A 17,848-nucleotide genomic window follows, 5' to 3' on the forward strand; every position below is an offset into this window, starting at 1 on the left:
AGGTCATTTAGCTAAGAAAACCCCAATACTAAAGGCTGTCAAAATAGTATAGCATTTTGGTACATCAATTGTCCTGAAGTCAAGGTTTATTTATTTATTTTTAATGGATTTTTAGTTAAATGCCTGAAAAAAAACTGGAGGAAAAAAAAGAAAAGAAACAAAAAGTCCTTAAAGGGGACATTGGATCCTTAATTTCCACAAGTTGGTGTGAGTCTTATAAAATGGCTGTAACATGCTTTGGTTAAAATTCCTCAATGGTCATATAAAACAACTCCCTTTTTATTTGTCAAAAACAGCTCTGTCCACAGTAGTGGACAAAATCACTATTAATCACGTGATTGGTACAGGACAGGAAAAAATGTCAGCGGGAGTGGGCGGGACCAGGAATCATAATAACACTATGATCCCCACCTTTATACATAAATATGCCTTTTATATAAATAAACTATAAACTGTATATTTTAAGTGAGGTAACTCAATTCTAGTGACCCTGTCTCTTTATGCTCTCCTCCTGTTTGCTTTGGTGTGGCTGGTTAAATGAATGACGTACAAATACAGTACGGACCAAAAGTTTGGACACCTTCTCATTCAAAGAGTTTTCTTTATTTTCATGACTATGAAAATTGTAGAGTCACACTGAAGGCATCAAGGGCTATTTGACCAAGAAGGAGAGTGATGGGGTGCTGCGCCAGATGACCTGGCCTCCACAGTCACCGGACCTGAACCCAATCGAGATGGTTTAGGGGTGAGCTGGACCGCAGAGTGAAGGCAAAAGGGCCAACAAGTGCTAAGCATCTCTCGGGGAACTCCTTCAAGACTGTTGGAAGACCATTTCAGGTGACTACCTCTTGAAGCTCATCAAGAGAATGCCAAGAGTGTGCAAAGCAGTAATCAAAGCAAAAGGTGGCTACTTTGAAGAACCTAGAATATGACATATTTTCAGTTGTTTCACAGTTTTTTGTTATGTATATAATTCCATATAAAATTCCACATTTGTTAATTCATATTTTTGATGCCTTCAGTGTGACTCTACAAATTTCAGTCATGAAAATAAAGAAAACTCTTGGAATGAGAAAGCTCTACCTTTATTTGTGTGCAATCAGAATAACAAAAAAAACGTTGCACTACTGTAAAATAAAGCAAACAGGATATACGTTCTGCCATCTCAGTCATGTGAACTTGAGCAAGAAACTTTGGAACTCCATGTATGATAAAAATATTTATAGAGAGTGAAATGTTTACTTTAAAAAAACAACAACAAAAAAACAAAAACAAAGTGTAAGTCAAGTGTATTACCATGGATGATTACTTTAAATTTAATATGCATGCAATTATGGGATTGGGATGGAAATTATTTTATTTTGGGGGGGGGGGGATAGAGATTTGGAAATCCACTCCTGTGTCACCCTCTAGTTCACAGCGACTCATTTCCATGCATGTCTCTTTACATGATAATGAGCTAATGCTCACCCCACCCCTTTCTTCCATGGGGTGTATCAACAGAAGAAATGTAAATTTGGGAATGTGAAATGTGAATCTATTCAAGAGTTTAATCTATAACATAAATTACACCAGTACCACACCTTTAAAGGGTTAGTTTACCCCAAAATTTAAATTGTCATTAATTACTCAACCTCATGCCGTAAAATGGCGGAAGACAAAGTCGGGGCAGAAGAATTGTTGAGTAAATTATCTTATTATTGTTTTCTTTGCGCAAAAACAAGTATTCTCATGCCATCGCAAAACTGAAGTTGAGCCACTGATGTCACATGGACTGTTTTTCTGATGAATTCATTACATTTCTGGATCTGGGAAAATTTCAGTTGCATTGCTGCCTATGGAGGGTCAGATAGCTCTCTGGTTTCATCAAAACATTATTAATTTGTGTTCCGAAGATGAACAAAGGTTTTACTTGTTTGGAATGACATGAGGGTGAGTAATTAATGTCATAATTTTAATTGTGGGGTGAACTAACCCTTTAAGCTTTTGTGTGTCTAGGATAAAAGGTCATTTTGAAAAAGTGGCTAAATAGAACTACAGAGGTTGTCAGGGACATTAAACACAATGACGTCAAACAGGTAAAATCATCTACTCAATAGTGCACTTTTGCAGCCTTATTGTATTTATACTTCTGTCACACCCAGGGGCTGGCTATGCTTTAACTAAGCCACACCCCTTCTCAACTTCCACCTCGAGGAGGTCCCCAAACCCGACCCAATGGCCAAGCAACACGAGAACAAGTAAGTGATAAAACAATCTTTATTTAAATATTTAAAAATAGCTTAGGGAATAGGGAAAGGGCAATTAAAACTAAACTCTGACTCGGCCCTCCAGATGGGCTATGGCCGGGAAGAGGTCAGGGAGCAAGGGGGCCACGGGGATCCGGGGCGTGGGGCTCGGGCCCCGGCCTGAGTCTTAGGTATCCGTAGCGCCCTCCTTCTTCCTCCTCTTCGCTGAATACAGCTCACGGTAAGTACTGGTTCACTCAGTTCGTTCTCGAGGTGCCCACTCTCTTTCTCTTCCTCCACAGGCAACAGCTCTTCGCTGATTACAGCTCACAGTAAGTACTGATTCACCCAGTTCGTTCCTTGGGTGCTCACGCTCTTTCTCTTTCTCCACAGGCAACGGCTGGGACACACAGGCACAGTTAGTTCAGCTTGGTTTTGCTCTCACCTCTTCGCTGATTACAGCTCACAGTAAGTACTGGTTCACACAGTTCGTTCCTTGGGTGCTCACTCGCTTTCTCTTTCTCCACAGGCAGCGGCTGGGACACACAGGCACAGTTAGTTCAGCTTGGTTTTGCTCTCACCTCTTCGCTGATTACAGCTCACAGTAAGTACTGGTTCACACAGTTCGTTCCTTGGGTGCTCACTCGCTTTCTCTTTCTCCACAGGCAGCGGCGTAAGTACAGGTTCCCTCAGTCTCTCCTCGTGTTACCCACTCTCTCTCCTTTTCTCTCCACAGGTATCAACTTGGGCACAATAGCACAGTTAGTTTGCTTTGAATGGCTCTCACCTCTGGGCTGGACACAGCGTACTGTAAGTACAGGGTTCGCTCTATTCCTCCTCGTGTTATTCACTCTCTCTCTCCTTTCCTCTCCACAGGTATCAACTTGGGCACAATAGCACAGTTAGTTTGCTTTGAATGGCTCTCACCTCTGGGCTGGACACAGCGTACTGTAAGTACAGGGTTCGCTCTATTCCTCCTCGTGTTATTCACTCTCTCTCCTTTTCTCTCCACAGGTATCAACTTGGGCACAATAGCACAGTTAGTTTGCTTTGAATGGCTCTCACCTCTGGGCTGGACACAGCGTACTGTAAGTACAGGGTTCGCTCTATTCCTCCTCGTGTTATTCCCTCTCTCTCCTTTTCTCTCCACAGATATCAACTTGGGCACAATAGCACCGTTAGTTTGCTTTGAATGGCTCTCACCTCTGGGCTGAACACAGCGCACTGTAAGTACAGGTTTCCTCTGTTTCTCCTTGTGTTACTCACTCTCTTTCCTTTCCTCTCCACAGGTATCAACTTAGACACAAAACACAGTTACTCTGCTTTGGATGGCTTTCACCTCTGGGCTGGACACAGCGTACCGTGCTATCTCCGGAGATCTGAAGCACGCTCACAACATATACTGTACTGAACTAGGCCAGGACCAGCAATCTCCTTGTCCTCCCACGCCGAAGTGCGTGAAGGCGGGGGTTTATCTGACAGGACACACGGCAATACACAGCAGCCCACAGCAATATACAACACCACGTCAAAATTATAGGTTTTCACAGCACGAAGACTCACCCACCACACTCAGTGTACGGAAAGGACACCCGTCTTCCTTCACTTCGCTTGGTTCGGATCTGGCGATGGAATATGCGGCCTAGCTAGTGATGTCGTCGTTGCGACTACTTCAATAAGTATTCCTTCGGCTCTCCCACCACACTATATTAGGGGTAGGGCCACCCTCCTCCTCCTGGAGAGATCTACACAACGCCAGGTCAATATACAGGGCACTTTCGACTGGCTCTTAGTACTCACATCAATGCCACTTCCAATCCCCTTTTTCACGTCGTCTCAGTTCGCCGTATAATCTGTTCACTTCTCAACCTTTAAGGTTCGCGATGTCTTCACAATCATACAATTCCAGCCTGAGGGAGAGAGAGAGTTAGACAGCTACCAGCAGCGTACCAAGACGGGCACAACCCAGTGCTTCACACACACCAAAGAGAGCTTCCCAGACTGTAAAATAACTTAGCCTTAAGTACTGCCTTGTCCAGCGTATCCTCCAATCACCAACCGCTGTCCCTAACTAGGCACAGGTGCATCGAATTCCCTGATTTTCCTTCTTACGGCGCTACCGGAAGTTCCGGTGTTCTGTTTTTCCGGTCCGGGCGGAAACACTTCCGGGCGGAACCAAACTTCCCGAATTTTGGTTCCGCCCCTAAAGATCGTCACCTTGTGACATCCTCCCCCGCCAATCCGTTCTAGTCCCTAGAACGTCCTCGGGCTGTCCACTCCCCATAGCGGGCAGGGGGTCGGCCTCGGTTCTCTCGCTGGGATCGTCTCACTGGTGAATCGGGCTCAGCTTGTTCAGGGGCTGCTTCTGGTTCTCTCGGGGCGATCGGGGGTGGTGCCACCACGGGTCTCCCTGGTACCACAGCCCAACCTTCAATCCAGGGGGCCGCTGGTACAGGTTCCGTGGGGACTTCTTCCACGGCTTCAGGGTAGTTAGGGCATGGGCGAATCATGTTCCGGTGCACCACACGGTCGGGGCCTGACTTCCCTTCTGGCCGGATGGTATAGACCGGCTGCCCCGGCCTCTGCTGCCGGCAGACTACATAAGGGGTGGCCTCCCAACGGTCACTCAGTTTCCCCTTCCCCTGCCGCCGATTATCTCTCACCAACACCCTCTCTCCTGGCAGTAGAGGGGCTTCTCTAGCAGTCCGATCATACAACCGCTTACTTTTCTCTCCTGCCGTCTGTATCCTTTTCGACACCTGCTCGTAGGCGAAATGCAAGCGCTGGTGATGGCGCCCCACCCACTCCGTTACACTTGCTTCCTCTTGGTCGGCTATCACTCCTAGGACCAGGTCAGTAGGCATTCGTATGTGTCTGCCAAACATCAGGTAAGTGGGAGCGTAACCCGTAGTACTATGTATACTGTTGTTATAGGCCTGTAGGAGGTTTGGCAAGGCACTCACCCAATCGTCCTGCCGTTGTTGGTCCAAGGTCCCCAGCAGCCCCAATAGGGTCTGATTGAATCTCTCACAGCCGCCGTTCCCCTGAGGATGATACGAAGTGGTGTGAGTTTTCGTGCAACCGTACAACTGGCATAGTTCTCTAATTACCCTGGACTCAAAGTTGGCTCCTTGATCGGAGTGCAGAAACTCCGGGCATCCGAACGTCTGGAAGACGGCCCGCCATAAAACTGTAGCGGTGGTGGTTGCAGTCTGGTCGAGGGTGGGGATAGCCCAAGCGTACTTTGTGAACAAATCCGTTATTACCAAGATGTTCTGGTAGCGATCTCGTGGTCGGCCCAGTGTCAAGAAGTCCATAGCCATGATATGAAGGGGGGCCTTCGCATGGATGGGTACCATTGGCGCTCGGACCTCCCGTCTGGACTTAAACAATATGCATCTCGGGCAAGCTTGAATTAGGGCGTGCACCGATGCCTCTAGCCCGGGCCAAAAGAAGAATCTCCTAAGCAGGGACACGGTCCTCTCCTGTCCCTGATGCCCCAACTGGTTGTGGTACGCCGAAACTAAAGCCGTTACCTCATCTGCGGGTACCACGATCTGGCGTACTTCTTCGCCCAACTTCGGGTCACTGACCCTTCTGCACAAAACGCCATCTCTCAGCTCCAGCCTGTCCCATTGCCCCAGCAGCCTCCTCCCAGTATCCGTCTGGGCTAACCTCTCCGCTGGCGTCAGCCGTCGGCCCTGTTCCAGCCATTCTCTTACCAGCCGCACATCTTGATCCCTGGCCTGTCTCTCCCTCCACCGACGGGGATCCCATCCCCAGTTCTCAGGCACGGCCTCTTGTCTGCTGCCTGGTGCCTCTACTGCTCCTACCATATAGCCCTCCTCCGGGCTGGCCCCTCCGGGGCTTTCCGCTTCGGGCAGCCTTGAGAGGACGTCCGCGTTCATGTGTTCACGCCCTGGTCGGTACTGTAGTTGATAGTCAAAGTTGGCCAGTTGGGCCACCCACCGCTGCTCCACGGCTCCCAGCTTCGCCGTCTGTAAGTGTACTAATGGGTTATTGTCTGTAATGATCGTCACCTTGGCACCCCAGAGGTAGTCTTTAAATTTCTCACTTAGGGCCCACTTCAACGCCAGCAGCTCCAATTTGAAAGAACTATAGTTCGCATCGTTCCTCTCGGCTGGGTGGAGGCTCCGGCTGGCGTACGCGATGACCCTCTCAACTCCGTCCTGCCGTTGAGCCAACACCGCTCCCAGCCCGAGATTGCTGGCATCTGTATACAAAAGGAATGGTTTTGTGAAATCTGCGTATGCCAAGATAGGGGCCTGTAGCAGCTCCTGCTTCAATGTCTGGAACGCCGACTCACAATTTGCATCCCAGTCTACGTTGGGCGACCCCCGGCCCCGGTTACGACCTGTGCCAACCAGCAACTGATTAAGGGGTTTAGCAATTTTTGAAAAGTCCTTTATGAAACGCCTATAGTATCCCACAAATCCTAAAAAGGATCGCACTTGCCTCACTGTCCTCAGGGCCTTCCAGTCCTTCACGGCCGATACCTTTCCAGGATCTACGGACACTCCAGCCGCACTGACCACGTGGCCCAGAAAGTTGACTTCTCTCCGTAGTAAGTGACACTTATTGGGCTGTAGTTTCAATCCGTACTTCTCCATGGCCCGAAAGACTTCCTCGAGGTGCCTCAGGTGTGAATCAAAATCTGGGGAGTAGACAATCACATCATCCAGGTAAACTAATACTGACTCCATTAACTGACCTCCCAAGCACCGCTGCATCAGCCGCTGGAAGGTGGCCGGAGCGTTACAGAGCCCGAAAGGCATCCGGTCCCATTCAAATAGTCCAAACGGGGTTGTAAAGGCAGTCTTCTCCCGGTCTGCTTCGGCCACCTGCACCTGCCAGTAGCCACTGGCCAAATCTAGGGTAGAGTACCATGCCGACTGCGTGAGGCTGGCAAGCGAATCTTCGATCCGTGGCAAAGGGAAAGCGTCTTTCTTAGTCACGAGGTTCAGCTTACGGTAGTCCACGCAGAATCTCCAAGCCCCCGTCTTCTTTTGCACCAGCACTATGGGGGCCGCCCACGGGCTGCTGCTTTCCCTAACAACTCCTTGCTTCAGCATGCCTTGCAGGAGTGTACGTACCTCGGTATACAAAGTGGGCGGAATTGGGCGATACCTCTCCCGGCTGGGCCCTGCATCCCCGGTAGGTATATGATGTTGTACCACCTGGGTGCATCCGTAGTCTTCATCGTGGGTGGCGAACACATGCTGCCATCTCCGAAGGAGGGCCTGTAACTTCTGTGTCTGTGCCTGCTCTAAATCCTCCCCTTGTAACGACTCACCCGCCAGGTGGCTCGGCACACTCCTCTCCATACCACCCCATGGGGTGTCTACTTGTGTCAGGGCCACCTCGATGACAGTGGGGCACACCTGACGAAAACTAATATCCCTCTCTTCCCTTACTTGGTGGGATGTAACCGTTGTCAGACGGGCTAATCGTTGGTGCCGATGTAGTTGCACCGCGTATGGATGTACATTCCGTATCCTCACGGGGACTCTCCCCCGCCGGACCGTCGATAGTCCTCGTGCCACTTCCACTTGTGGACAATCCACATGGGGCTCCACCAGCACCCACTCTTCTGGGCCCGCTCTTCGGGGCGGTACTCGCGCCCACACAACAGCCTCACTTTTTGCGGGGACAGACAAAGCAAAACGACACATCACTCTTCCTACCTCTTCCTGTTCCCTGCGGACTTGGCTCATTTGCACCCTTCGACAGTCAGCTACCACACACTCCCACTTGGGCCTCTCTGCAGGTGGTATCTTCGATACGGGCCTAGCCCGAAATAGCTCTTCCCAGCAATCAGCGAGGACATTCATGCCCAACAGGGCTCGATGTGCACCCAGACAATGGTCTTGCACGATAATCACACCTTTCTGGGGGACCATCACTCCGTGAACCTCTAGGTCCGTCAATCGGTAGCCAATATATGGGATGTCGAGGCCGTTTGCGCCCTTCAGAGTAAGCCAGGGGGCCTCCGCCCCTGGTGCCCCTTGTTTCCCAAACACTTCTTCGGATAAACTCTCAGCAAACAACGTCACTTGGGAGCCTGTGTCTACCAGGCATTGAATCTCCTTGCCGCACACTCTCACCTTCGCCACGGGGCTACGCCCAATCATCTGGCTCCTAGAGCCATATCCTCTTCCAGGGTCTTCTCGAGGGGTCCCGGCCACACGACCCACAGTGGCCGGCCGACCTAAAAACCCCCTTCTGACGCCCTGCGGGGCCCACACTGGCGGCTATAGTGACCTGGTTTGCCACAGCGGTTGCAGATGGGTCGCCCTTGCTCGTCCCATTCGAAACGGGGCCGGTTAAAGTGGTTCGGGCGCCTGAACGGCTCTCGGCCTCCCTCTGAGTACACTCGGTCTCGGGGCGCCGGCCGTGGTTCCTCCCGCGCCCGTCCTTGGCGCAATTCTCCTACGAGGGCTTTAGACAGTTCAGACATCTGATCGCGGACATCTTTCAAAAGTTCAGCCTTCAGTGCTTGCTTCCAGTCAGGGCCTCCGGGTTGTGCTGGTGCTACTTCACTGACAACCGCACACACTGGGGAACCACTCACCTCAGTCTCATCACCTTCCAGGGCCAGTGCCTCTTTCTTCAGATCTTCGAACGTAAGACCCGGGTCCCTTCGAAACTGGATACGTAGGCTCTGTCTCACCGGACCCTCCTTCAACCCCAGAAGAAACTGGTCCCGCAATAGAGTCTCTCCATCTCCCAACCCGTGGTCCCGACGGGTCTGTAGTCGGGCGAATTGCTCTCGCAACCTCAGGGCGAAAGCTCTAATCGGTTGGCGGGGGCCCTGCTTACAATTGAAGAACTGGGAGCGAAGGACAGCTACGGGGGTGTGGTCACCATACTGTTCAGTGAGGAACTGGAACACGGTTTGGGCGTTGGCTCTAACGGCTTCGGGGGCGGCATGCACCTCTCGCCGCGCTTCTCCATCCAGGGAGTTTAACACAAATTGAAGCCGCTGGGCTGCACTAAGGCCCTGTAGGTCGGCCAAGTACTCTAGTTGAGCCTTCCATTCAGACAATCGTACCTCGGATTCTGTCCCCCCATATTTTTGAATCCAGGGGCTCCCCATAAAAACGGGCATGGCACGGGGTTGGGCTGAAAGCCCCGCGTTGTCGGTCATTGGACGACCTTGGTTACTCAACTCGAGGTGGAAACCCTGCCGACTACGCCAAATCTGTCACACCCAGGGGCTGGCTATGCTTTAACTAAGCCACACCCCTTCTCAACTTCCACCTCGAGGAGGTCCCCAAACCCGACCCAATGGCCAAGCAACACGAGAACAAGTAAGTGATAAAACAATCTTTATTTAAATATTTAAAAATAGCTTAGGGAATAGGGAAAGGGCAATTAAAACTAAACTCTGACTCGGCCCTCCAGATGGGCTATGGCCGGGAAGAGGTCAGGGAGCAAGGGGGCCACGGGGATCCGGGGCGTGGGGCTCGGGCCCCGGCCTGAGTCTTAGGTATCCGTAGCGCCCTCCTTCTTCCTCCTCTTCGCTGAATACAGCTCACGGTAAGTACTGGTTCACTCAGTTCGTTCTCGAGGTGCCCACTCTCTTTCTCTTCCTCCACAGGCAACAGCTCTTCGCTGATTACAGCTCACAGTAAGTACTGATTCACCCAGTTCGTTCCTTGGGTGCTCACGCTCTTTCTCTTTCTCCACAGGCAACGGCTGGGACACACAGGCACAGTTAGTTCAGCTTGGTTTTGCTCTCACCTCTTCGCTGATTACAGCTCACAGTAAGTACTGGTTCACACAGTTCGTTCCTTGGGTGCTCACTCGCTTTCTCTTTCTCCACAGGCAGCGGCTGGGACACACAGGCACAGTTAGTTCAGCTTGGTTTTGCTCTCACCTCTTCGCTGATTACAGCTCACAGTAAGTACTGGTTCACACAGTTCGTTCCTTGGGTGCTCACTCGCTTTCTCTTTCTCCACAGGCAGCGGCGTAAGTACAGGTTCCCTCAGTCTCTCCTCGTGTTACCCACTCTCTCTCCTTTTCTCTCCACAGGTATCAACTTGGGCACAATAGCACAGTTAGTTTGCTTTGAATGGCTCTCACCTCTGGGCTGGACACAGCGTACTGTAAGTACAGGGTTCGCTCTATTCCTCCTCGTGTTATTCACTCTCTCTCTCCTTTCCTCTCCACAGGTATCAACTTGGGCACAATAGCACAGTTAGTTTGCTTTGAATGGCTCTCACCTCTGGGCTGGACACAGCGTACTGTAAGTACAGGGTTCGCTCTATTCCTCCTCGTGTTATTCACTCTCTCTCCTTTTCTCTCCACAGGTATCAACTTGGGCACAATAGCACAGTTAGTTTGCTTTGAATGGCTCTCACCTCTGGGCTGGACACAGCGTACTGTAAGTACAGGGTTCGCTCTATTCCTCCTCGTGTTATTCCCTCTCTCTCCTTTTCTCTCCACAGATATCAACTTGGGCACAATAGCACCGTTAGTTTGCTTTGAATGGCTCTCACCTCTGGGCTGAACACAGCGCACTGTAAGTACAGGTTTCCTCTGTTTCTCCTTGTGTTACTCACTCTCTTTCCTTTCCTCTCCACAGGTATCAACTTAGACACAAAACACAGTTACTCTGCTTTGGATGGCTTTCACCTCTGGGCTGGACACAGCGTACCGTGCTATCTCCGGAGATCTGAAGCACGCTCACAACATATACTGTACTGAACTAGGCCAGGACCAGCAATCTCCTTGTCCTCCCACGCCGAAGTGCGTGAAGGCGGGGGTTTATCTGACAGGACACACGGCAATACACAGCAGCCCACAGCAATATACAACACCACGTCAAAATTATAGGTTTTCACAGCACGAAGACTCACCCACCACACTCAGTGTACGGAAAGGACACCCGTCTTCCTTCACTTCGCTTGGTTCGGATCTGGCGATGGAATATGCGGCCTAGCTAGTGATGTCGTCGTTGCGACTACTTCAATAAGTATTCCTTCGGCTCTCCCACCACACTATATTAGGGGTAGGGCCACCCTCCTCCTCCTGGAGAGATCTACACAACGCCAGGTCAATATACAGGGCACTTTCGACTGGCTCTTAGTACTCACATCAATGCCACTTCCAATCCCCTTTTTCACGTCGTCTCAGTTCGCCGTATAATCTGTTCACTTCTCAACCTTTAAGGTTCGCGATGTCTTCACAATCATACAATTCCAGCCTGAGGGAGAGAGAGAGTTAGACAGCTACCAGCAGCGTACCAAGACGGGCACAACCCAGTGCTTCACACACACCAAAGAGAGCTTCCCAGACTGTAAAATAACTTAGCCTTAAGTACTGCCTTGTCCAGCGTATCCTCCAATCACCAACCGCTGTCCCTAACTAGGCACAGGTGCATCGAATTCCCTGATTTTCCTTCTTACGGCGCTACCGGAAGTTCCGGTGTTCTGTTTTTCCGGTCCGGGCGGAAACACTTCCGGGCGGAACCAAACTTCCCGAATTTTGGTTCCGCCCCTAAAGATCGTCACCTTGTGACACTTCTGTTCATGCAAAGTTCATGTTTACAACTTGCAGTTTTTAAATAAAGATTGAAAGATTTGTCATGCAAAAAAAAAAGAAAAAAAGAAATTGGTGTGGATTCTTCTTTAGCTCTTTACTTCTGCTGGCTCCAAATATAAAGGTTGTGTTAATTTGTGAAGATTATCTCAATGACCAAGACAAGTTTTGTTGGTCACAGAGCTTATTTTCTGCAATAATCTAAATTGCCATTGGTAAAATGTAAAATGCCACATCCCTGCAGCTCTTAATATCACATTTTTAATTTGTTTCTGTCAGCCATATATCAGTGGTATTTTATGATAAAAAATATGTTTCTCAGTGATTTGGAGTTTGATGCTAAGATTCAAAGCTCCCAAGTGCATGACGGGGGAAAGGCCTCATAAATATATTTATCAATAAGCTCACTTGTTGATTCTGACCCTGTTGTTGGTCCACTGCTAAGCTTTTTCATCTACAAATAAAATTCCCTTGATCACTAAAAACCCTTTGCAACGTGAGGTGAAACTGACATACCTATGGTCAAATGCATGATTAAAGACAAAAAAACTCATAACTAAGGTTCTTTGATTCAGTACAGATACGTTTTACTTCACTGAGAAATATCTGTAATAGCGTTTGATCTCAAATAAAGCTGTGAGAGTATAGCCATAATTCGGATCTTTCCTGGAAACAAACATTCTTTTCAGCTTTGTTTGATTTTCCCTTCCAGTATATCAAAGCCTTAATCCACTGCATCTCTTTCAGAAATCAAAGTGATGCTGTGATTTTCATGCCAGAGAGGAAATATTCAGTTCTTCAATAGATGACCTTTTAATACTAATAAGAGAGAGAGAGAGCGAGAGAGAGAGAGAGAGAGAGAGAGAGAGAGAGAAACTATTAGATTAGATTCTGTGCTCTACAATTATGATTCATTATTAATGATTATTATTGTTTTGAACAAGTCTGCATTTGTGAATTTAAATGATTATTTTATATTATTTGTTTATGATTGTTATTTCTATATATTTTTTAATTATGCATTACGGGGCTGCCAACATAGGATAATTTTTAATGCTGCTTTTGCCAGATTTAACAAAACTTTCCCCCAAAAAATTACAATACCTGAAATTTCACAGCCAAGTCAGCATTCCTAACAGTGTCATTGTTCCTTGACTTTCACAACTCAGAGAGCTGAGGCTGCAAATATGCCCCCTCTCTCTTCCCTTGTTAATATTTCCACTAGTGCAGTTTGTTGAAGTAAAACCTTGTCTGAGATTGACACATAGGCCTGCTGAAATTGACACTGAGAGATCACCTCCCCACCAGCTCTGAGGTGACAGGTCATAAATCCCTACAGAAATCCACCGGGGGGAAAACACCGACCTGAAGGAGATTTCTCCTCATGCATAGAGAGCTACTTCCCACCGTCTCTGCCACTCCCAGCCCCCTAGGGACCGGCTGCCCACCACGCTGCATGCAAAGCAGCCCCACTGTCGATTGGGTGTGGGCAACACAACTTCTGTGCTTGTTTTGAAAAGAGGCAAGAAAGGGGAGGGGATGTCTCTAGAAATTGTAGCCCGTTCCCTATTATTCGGATGATTCTGAATGCCAATTACCCAGAGTTCTGTGGGGAATGGTCTGTCAGTCTGGATGGGTCTGCCATGTGAAGGAGAGAAGCAGACGCTGTGAATGCTGACAGTTCAGCATGGTGAAAAGACACAATTTTGTAAACACACATCAGGCAAGGAGACAGTAAAGCTCACACATCCTTCACTGCAAAGCCCTGGCAGTATCAGCCATCATTCAGCCTATAAAGCATAAAACCTAGACAGCAAAGTGACTACCTAAAAGTTTCATTTATTCACCAAAGCCTGTGAAAGGGACGTGATTAAAAGTATGAGCTCCAACTAAGATTGAAGCCTTTCTCTGAAGTTTGTCTCTAGGGTCCTGTTTACACCTTGCATTAAGATGCATTTTTGTCAATCTGATCAGAAGCGGCAACATTAAAAATCATGTAAACAGGCATTAAAACATTTCAGACTTAACTTGTTAACTTGTTCTCATTCAACCAACCGCCCACTGATTAACACATGAGCGCTATTTGATTGCGTTTTGAGAAAGCACACCAAAACAACTGATTCCAACTTTACTTTGTTGTACCAAAATTCACAGTTGTGATCAAAATCATTGTTACCATTTGTATCCTTCCCATGTACATATTTGCCTGTTTGCTTGTAAGCAATGTAATGGCTTCAGTCATGTTTGCCACACTTTGCGCTCCCTCAAAAGTGATGCAGAGTGTGAATAAATAAAAGGGGAGGGTTCAGAGGAAATCAGAACATAAGTGGTCACATAAAATACATGTTAAGACCAGGTGTATTGTGTCTCGACTGACAACTTGTAATCACTGAAAACATATCTTAATTCCAGGCCTAAACAGGGCCAAGAACCCAACTGTTGTAGTGATGACTTGATGGCTCATTATTTGTGGGGAAAATATCATGCAATATCCATACAGTTATCAATAATCAAGTAGAAAAAGCCTGCTTGTTTAATTTAGTTTGTACAAACAGGCCTATGCTGGTCTTCAAGAGGTGGGTCTGTCGAATTCTTAGATGCCTGAATGTTCAACCACTCAGAACCACTATCCAGGCTGTCTGGTCTTGCTTTTTTGGTCCCCTTCTTTTTCCTTCCCCTCTCCCTGTGAATCAAATGTCATTCCATATCAGGAATTCTGACGAATAGATGAGTTCAAGATTTGTCTCTATATTGCCACCCGGCTTACCCAGCTTTGATGTAATCGTTAAAAAAGATACGAGGAGAATGTAGAAGTGCCTGTGTTTGTCAGACACTGTTTTCTCATCAGATGTGCGCACAGCGATAAGAATCAGAGCAATGCCCATGGGCTGAGTCACATTCTGCATGACAATCCACAAACGTGTGCCGGACATACTTTCTGCATGTTGGGACCTACAAATTTAGCCACTGTGGTCATATTTTCCGTCTATATGTTTAAAGGGAAAATTCACTTTCATTATTTATCACCCTTATGCCACTCCAACCCCCCTTTTTTTTCAAATGAAAAAGAAGGTTTTCTTTCATACAAAGAAAGTCACTTGGGTCCAATGTTCAGTGGGGCCCAACTTTGACTGGGAACTGGAGCAATTAGCTTTCCAGACATTGTGGATGAGTCAGCTGTTTAGTTCATGAAGATGTATAGTAGCTGTTGTAATCTGGGACTCACTGACTCTTTCAGTTAGGTAGAATCCTGGTGTCTATCTTTGAGGTTACAGCTGTCATATGAGGTCTCATTGCTTGTGATGACTTGTAGCCTGTAATCTCTTTTTGACATTTACAGGCAAGCTCCTAAGGGTAGGAGATGTAATATTAAAGCAAATCTACGTTAAAAAAGATGATTTCACTGTCCACGTCTGAAAGACAGTCAGTCTAAAAACAGAGATTAATAAAAAAAAAAATTCTGTGCGTAAAAAAAAAAAAAAAAAAGCCCCTTTAACGATGGGAGTTTAATGGGGTCTGCCAATTAACACTTGAGCTTTTAATCAGTTTACTGACTCATTAATGGTTCACACCTTTGTTAATTTAACATTTATAACCTCCTTATGCTTTGTAATTGACTTTCAAAATGTGAAACTGTGTTATATTACTCCCATTAAGCACAGCTGTTTGAATAATCCTCTGTTCTAAGACAGTTCTAATTAATGACACAAAGTCAATTTATTTAATTTGACTGATCATTTTTAGTTATGATGAAAACTTCAGTGTTCTTTGGGAAAATAATCTGCCACTTTTTGGAGTGCTATGAATCAAGCTGCCTTAAAAAAATTAAACCTGGGACATTGTGCTAACCGGCATATAAGAGCAAGGTCCAATCTCGCCTTTTCGAACAGTCCTGATATTAGGTGGCTGTGACAGGGAGACAGAGAGACTATTTTACCCAGTGTCTAGCAAAATAAACCCTGATTTGGTAGTGTTCTCCATATAGATGGGAGAAGCTCTTTATTGTGTGTTTAGATGTCACACAGACAGCATGTGACTGTGGTCAAGTGGACGTACAGACAGGCAGAGTTTTTTTTTTTTTTTTTCAACACTTCCTTGATGGTGAATGTCCACATGGTGCTGTATTTTACAGAAAAGATAAATAATGAAAAAAAAAAAAAACACCTGGGCTAAAACTAAAGAAGCTATTTTTTTTAAACTAAGCTCTGCAAACATCAGTGTGCAGAATTCTGTTGAGATGTGACTGGGGGCTTTTCTTGGCTGTGGTGCAAAGCTGCTTTGAATCATCTGTCAATGCCCTCCCCTGGATAAATGTCATATGTGGAATATCGCAGGTGGCAGCCGGGCTGCTCCAATGCGGGGGCAGGCAGCCAGAAAACAGCCGAAAGCGTCCCACGTTCACCACGCCATGCAGCCATTTTCTCTTATTTATTTACTCTCAATGCAGGACCTCGGACCACACACATCAGCCAAGACCAAAGGGGTCTCCAAACCATTTCTCAAATTTAATCAAAAACACACAGGGGTTCCCTTTCCTCTGGCAACTCCTACCGGGTCAGTGTGTGACGGTCTACAGAGTTTCATTTGTGCCACACGTTGCATAAACCGTTTGTCCGTATAGCAGAAGCAAAAGAAAACTGTTTGGCTCATTTGAATATATCAAAATATCCTGCTGCGAATGTGTGCCTGAGCACCAGGAAGGTTTTCATGCAAACACTCTATAATGCCCTCAGAGTTGCTCTATAGAGATACAATATCCCATTACCTACACTTTTGTTGTACTAGAAGATCAATGCCTCTTTGGATTTTTCTTACAGGCAAAATCTCTCACTCTTTCACTCTTGTATTTCACAACATATCAAATTATTCAATCAACAAAATTAAGTGGAATGATTGCACAACAATATCATCAAGCTAATTTATCATGAAAATAAAAAAGAATTTTTGTTATTATTAAATTATTTGTTATTTTTTAACAGTGTACTGTATCTTTCTGTTCCCTGTCCATGATAATTAGCTAATGTTGATTAATTAATTTATTTCAAGGAATGTGTTCCTGAATTTGTGAATTGTTAGAGCATTTCCATTCCTCAGCTTCACTATACTGAGTGGAGGGGAAATACTGCCTTTCCAGCTCAGTACAGTTTGAATAATTTGAGCTGGGAATAAAGATTGACAGGAGATGCAAGTCTGGCATTAATATGGAAGGAATGCGACAGATTGTTTATTAAGGACTTGTCATTGTTTAGCACTGTGGGCAGCTTTGCCTTGACTTTGAGCACTGTTAAAGACAGGGTTCAGAGCAGGTTCAGACAGCAACCCTCCAGCTTTCCACATGTTTATCACTTAAGCCCTCTAGGTAAATCCTTACTCTAAACTGCCCATCCTCATAGAACCGGTCCACTGTGAAAGATGTAATCACGTCTACAAAATATTGCACTTTCAGCCTCTGAATTATCACTGAAGTGAGGCTGACAAGAGACAAATGAGCTTAAACCAGATCCCTCTTACAAAGAAAGCCAGTCGAACAGCAGAGCAGAGGGAAAAATTAATCGAGTCTTGTAAATTGCATCCACAGCAACAGACCATTTACAATTAAAAATAGATAAATAAAACTCTATCTAGTGATTTTTTCAGGAAATTGCATGTATCAGGGCCAGTGCTCTCACGTATCATTCCTTAACAAATGTTTGCAAACAATTGTATTTCAGAAACTGCAGTATACACTGAAACTAATAGATGTAGAAGATGCCCTTAAGCTGGGTGTGAACGTACACCTGAAACTTGTAAATATATGCCAGTGGGCTCTCCACAACACAGGTGCCAATGAAATACATTCCGCTCCAAAACTTGACACAGTGCATCTTTCTTCTGGTTATTCCACTAAAAATGCAACATGCAAAACCCGGAATCTTAGAAATGTGCAGCACATTGTAATTCCAGAGGGAAAATCCCATAAGAGTTTTATGAGTCTAGCTCATATTAGATGTGAGGGAGAAAGGCCCAAAGCACCTGTTTTCTTTCTTTCTGTTTTTTTTTTCTTTTTTCGTGTGTGT

This window comes from Carassius carassius, chromosome 3 (genome assembly GCF_963082965.1).
Source record: "Carassius carassius chromosome 3, fCarCar2.1, whole genome shotgun sequence".
NCBI lineage: Eukaryota > Metazoa > Chordata > Actinopteri > Cypriniformes > Cyprinidae > Carassius > Carassius carassius.